Below are 6,015 nucleotides of genomic sequence, written 5' to 3' on the forward strand. Positions count from 1 at the left end.
AGAGCAAAGTGTACAGACCTACATAATACAGCCCTGAACATCATTTTACTGAGAAGAACTGTAAGTGAGTGTTAACCACCAAATTGTACTGAATGCCATATAACATTTGGCCATTTCATTTCTCTCATACAAGGCAGGGAGAACAGCATGAAGCCCTCTATAAGACAGCTATGCTTATTAACAGTTTTTAATTAGCTAGATGAATATAGCACAGCTGAGCTTAGAACATGGCCTACCTCATTGCCTCACAAATGGGAAGCAAGCACATGTTGTGGTTTGGGATATGTTTTTCTTTGATTTGTTGAGTTTTGGAGGCAAAAAGCCTCTAAAGATGACATCAGAAGTTATCCAAGAACTTACAGCAGCAATGAGAGGAGTATGAGCTACTGTAATCTTTTCAAGTGGCTAGCACACATCATAGACAAGATGCTCAGAAGTGATGTGGCTGCCTTGCAAGCGATATAATCTTCTAACTAAAAGGAAATTTAAGATAGAAGGCAAAGAGGTATCACATATACAGTGAGGAAATCCCACCCTTTGAAGTTATAGTGGAGAAAAGAAGGGGCTGAAGTAAAGAAATGCTGAGTATCTCCTCTTCAGCAATCCTTCAGGGATTTATCAATTTCCAGTGTGAATTTAGATAGTTGCTGGGAACATCTTCATTCTGCAAGGTGTGGCATCCACGTCAGAGGTGTGTAGGTATGAGCTCTAATTGATCTGCACACCTGTATCTCACTGATTTGAGTGAAATAACATTTTTAGAAACATTGTGTTTTATGTCATTGAAAATCTGATCATCTTAGTCTGATTTTGAAACCTGAAAATAAAAAGAATTTTTAATGTCACACAGTATTATTCATGACATCTAAAGTGGAAATAAAACACTGATTGTATTTTACTACTATTAAATGTATTTTTATGGCCCTCTCATGACACAAACTGAGTGAAATCTCTTTGGATATCAGTACATTCCCATTGAATTCATTGGGCCAGAACTTCCCTCCATGACTTCTACTCTGTTTCCGTAGCAAATAATAAAATTTTTCTCATCTCCAGACATATTCATGGATTCTTTCAAATATTTCCAGCAGTAGAGTTTCTCCCTTTAAAGCTTGCAATTTACTGGTTAAATAGGAATGCTTTTTATGAAAACCTTTTTGGTTTTTTACAAAGATCCAGCTTGTTTCCCTTTGATCTTGTCCCATGATAAAGCAACCAGTTTCATATGCATACATTGGAAAATACTAAAATTCTTGGATACCAGAAGAGTGTTCTTGAATGCAGAGAGAACCATTCTTACATCATAGTGCAAATTTGATGCCCTATATTAACACAGACTCTGCAAGAGGCAGTACAGTTTGAACAATCAAATCAAAACAAAACAAAAGGATGCAGGATCTTCCTTTTCACCACAACTAAAGCTTGCTTGGAATTAGCTTTGAGTAAGGCAGCTCCAGCCTGGATTGTGGCTGGAGTGGGCCTTTCAGTAGTTTAGTTTACATCTGCACCAATGGAGGGGAGAAGCAGGGGCTTAAAATACATTGCAACCTCTTTTCACTTAGAGAATTGAACAGATTTTTCCTTCAAGAAAGGAAAAATCCCACATGATTTTTCCTTCAAGAAGAAAATGGAAACAGGTATTTCTTTAATGCAACTCTGTTCATTTACAAAGGATGTTTACAATGATTTCCCCCCATGCTCTTAGGAAGACTATTTTGCTTTGAGAACAGCTTTGTCTTTTCCTCTGGGTAATGTTTCCTATAGGGCTGATTTCCATTCACTTTTTAAGATCATGCTTTTGTGGCCATCTTAGAGGTGTTTGTGATGGGTTTGCAATTTCTCTTTTTTGCATGCACATACAGACACACACAACCTATATAACTGTTGCATTTGGTATGGGAAACTCACTAAGTGCCTGTACCATCTGGCCCAGCCCCAACAGTGCACATTTGCACGTGGTCTGGCTCCTGGGTGGCATTTTTGCATTGTTTCAGCCCTCCCTGGACAAAGAGCGATTTAATTGTGTCTTCAATGAGCCTGAACAGGAGACAGCTACCAAGAGCTTCACTGGGAAAGGGGGACTGCCCAGCCCCCACTGCTGCAGTGTAGAGAAGCAAAGCAAGGAGGGAGGGACCAAGCTGAGGTGCTCTCTTAATTAAGTAATGTCAAATTCAGTGGCCATTTTGTCCCTAAGCTGCAGCTGTCTCAGCCGCCAGCTGCTCTCGCTTTTCCGCGGCTGCTCTCTGACCCGTGAGACATCGCTGACCTCCCCTTCTGCCCTCTTTGCTGCCCTCACGTTCTCCCAGCCCTGCATCACTTCGGAGAAGTTGGGAGGACAGCAGCGGACACAAATCAAGCGTCATGAATGGGCTGTAAAATTCGTGACCCACGCGGTGGTCTCTGTGCGCGTTGGTCTGTAACACAGGGGGACAGGCAGCCAGAAAGGGACGTGAAAAGCCTGACAGAGAAAAAAGACCTCTGCTCAGGTAAGGTCATAGCAAAGGTCAGTGAACTTCCCCACTGAGAATGAGTGTGCCACCAGATAATGGGAAATGACATGGATGGACCTCCAGGATGCAGGAGCCAGTTCACTTTGTAAACCAGAACTTCAAGGCCAAATTGGAAAACAAAGGTATTGAAATACCACAGAAAACACATACTTTTTAATATGGGGATGATGCTGTAGGGCTGTTTAAAAACCATTTCAACAGCAAACCCTAGGCCAAATCTTTCAGGGTTTGTTATTCTAGGCTGATCTGCCATTGCAGTCTGTGTTCTTTCCAAAGACTGTGGAGAACAAGTACACAAGTTTGCAAATTCCTCAATTAGGGAGGTTGCTGTTCTTTAAATTACACATATATTTAAATTGTTTAATTAATACATGCATACTTGGCTTCTCTAAGGAAGCAGGGAAACAGCATGACTTTAATTTGTACTTCAGAAATACAGCAAATAAATGAAACCGAATAACAGAAGGAACCCCATTTACTAGTTAGAGCAGGACTCCTCTTTTTTTCTTACATTTTCCCCCTTGTTGACCACTACAAAATGAGCACAAGCATATACTGACATTGTCCCAGTAAGGATGAAAGACAAAAATAGGAACAAATTGTGAATTTATATTCAGATATGAATTTGAATGTGAATTAGATGATCATAAAATTTAGTAAAGTATCCTAAATTATTAATAACGATTGTACTGAAATCTCATCAAGAAGCAGATGATGACATTTGACCAGGAGACAGACACCAAAATGAGATCAGCCAGTATCCTTCAGGATTTTTACACCATGTCAGTGACAAGAGGTACCTGCAAACCCTGCTTAACCAGGTAAACGATGTCTGCAACTCCTCAGGGTTCCTTAAATGGAACAAAGAGGCAACTGAAGTGTATGAAGGTACCTGTCCTGCTTTGCTTGATAGCTTGCTTTGTTGGTTACTTGGAAAAGCAGCACTGATTTTTCACAGTGCAGTACCTGCTAGCACAGGGGTCATCAAGGAGTGATTCTGCCCGTTCAGTAACATTTTCCTTTAGGAAGGTTAAAATAAGCACTCAATGATGTGTCCTTTAAAGATATTTCATGATGTTGGTTGGCAGTTGGTTGCCTATCTTCAGAATTTGGACATAAAAACTGTCACAGCGTGAGCTGCATGAATCAGAACACAGCTATTTTCACTTGTTTAAGAAAATAATTATTGTAATCTTTGTGTTTTGCAGGCACCCTAGAAACATTCCTAATTTGCTCTGACAGTGAATTCACGCTTTCTGCAAATGGTAGGCTATGATACAAGCATTATCAGTCCTGGAGAAAGGAAGGTGAGAACTGTCAGAAACACAGGTGTCCACCTGCAACTACACTTCAGTAATAGCATGACATCAATTTCCTTTGGTTAATTTGCCATGCTAGGTGAAACAGCATATCACACAGCAAACCTGGATCATACACTGTATCTGCTGCCCTTGTCCTATAGTTGGCTGGGCTACTTAGCCACATTTGCCAATAAACACTATCGTAATGCATCAAGTAGATTTATATAGATACACCTATTCTGAAAAAATAGGATGTATGCTTTTCTGTTCTGGGATAGCAGAAATTTTCACCAAACCTCTAGCCTAGGAGATAAACCTAAGCCCAGGAGATAAAGATTTTTTTAAATTACTGTTATTCTTTATTAAAGATGGGTTCAGAAGACCACGGGAAGTAAGACAGTTGTAAAAAATATTGAGATTATAGTTTGGATTTTGAATCACTTTCTGGGGAGTCATCTGGATGCTGGGAAATCAGGAGAATATTTTGTGTACTAAAATCAGAATAAGGATTGGTGCAGTTTCATTTAAGTTAATGGCACTGAAGTAGAAAGACAGAATCTCATCCTGCAAAGTTTTAACTGAAATCATAGCCTGTACTTGCCAGCAGTGGGAAGACAGATGAAATTTAAACAAGGAGTGGGATCCCAGTACTAAGGGCTGGATCTTGCATATACATGCTCTGAAGTGTTTTGCAGCTATTCTCCCACTCAATAGGCATCTCCCTGTGCTCTTTTTGAAAGCAACTGCTCATTGACATGAACCAGAAAAAGCATCTTGCACGGATATTAAGTTAGAGATGTTTTAGTGCATAGGATAGTGATCATTCCTCTGTGATACTGTTGAGGCTGCATCTCAAATCCTGTGTCCACTTCTGAGCCCCTCACTATAAGAAGGACATTCAGGTGCTGGAGTATGTCCAGAGAAGGGCAATGGAGCAGAGGAAGGAGCACAACTCTGGTGAGAGGCAGCTGAGGGAGCTGGGGGTGCTTAGCCTGGTGAAAAGGAGGCTCAGGGAGGATTTTATTTTTCTCTACAACTCCCTGAAAGGAGACTGTAAGCAACGTGGAGGTTAGTCTCTTCCAGGTAACAAGTGACAGGACAAGAGGAAATGGCCTCAGGTTGTGCCAGGGGAGGTTTAGATTGGATATTAGGAAAAGTTTTCTTCATGGAAGGAGTTATAAAGGAGTAATATTCTATATTAGAATAGGCTGCCCAGGGAGGTGGTAGAGTCACCATCCTTGGAAGTGTTCAAAAAACATAGATATGGCACTTGAGGACATGGTTTGGTGGTGACCATGGTGGTGGAGCAATGTTAACAGTTGGACTTGATGATTGTAAAGGTCTTTACCAACCTTAACAACTCTATGATTCTGCATTGACACTAGGTTTGACAACACCCAGAGAACATAAGCACAATCATCTTACGGGCACAGGTAGTATCTTTTTCCACCCTCTAACCCATGCAAATGGAAGAAATATAATATGTGCATTAATCACATTTATTTTTATGACAGAACATTGGTTTCTAGTCTTTTTCTTTCCAGGAAGACAATCAGCATCCTTCATGTGACAATGCCACCTTGACTCTGCAGCCTGTTTGTCTAATTTTAGTTTCTGCCTTACTGAATATTGAATTTGTGATGGTTTTACCTGAGCTAAAAATAGAGCAAAAGAATTGTTATAAACCACACAGACAGACCTATATACCACAGCCCACACTCCATAATAAAGAAGATATGCTTGAAAAATTTCTTGTACAGCCTCGCAGTTGAAAACTACGGGAAGTTCTTCACGAAATCAATTAGGGTTGGAGGGGACCTCTGGAGATCATCCAGGCAGGGTCACCAAGAGCAGGTGAAACAGGAGTGTATCCGTGAGGGTGTAGAATGTCTCCAGAGAGGGAGAGTCCATGTCCTCCCTGTTACCCTCATTGTAAAGAAGTTCTTCCTCACGTTGAGGTGAAATTTCTTGTGCTTTAGTTTATGGCCGTTAACTCCTCATCCCCACCGAAAAGAGTCTGGCACCATCCTCTTGACACCCTTTGAGGCATTTATGCGACCCCCTCTCACTCCTCTGTTCTCTGGGCTAAACAGGCTAAACACCCTCCTTACTGTGAGGGTGGCGAGGCGCAGGCACACGTCGCCCAGGGAAGCCGCGGATGGCCCATCGCGGGGAGCGCTCACGGCCGGCTCGCATGTGGCGTT

Source organism: Haemorhous mexicanus, chromosome 4 (assembly GCF_027477595.1).
Source record: "Haemorhous mexicanus isolate bHaeMex1 chromosome 4, bHaeMex1.pri, whole genome shotgun sequence".
Lineage (NCBI taxonomy): Eukaryota > Metazoa > Chordata > Aves > Passeriformes > Fringillidae > Haemorhous > Haemorhous mexicanus.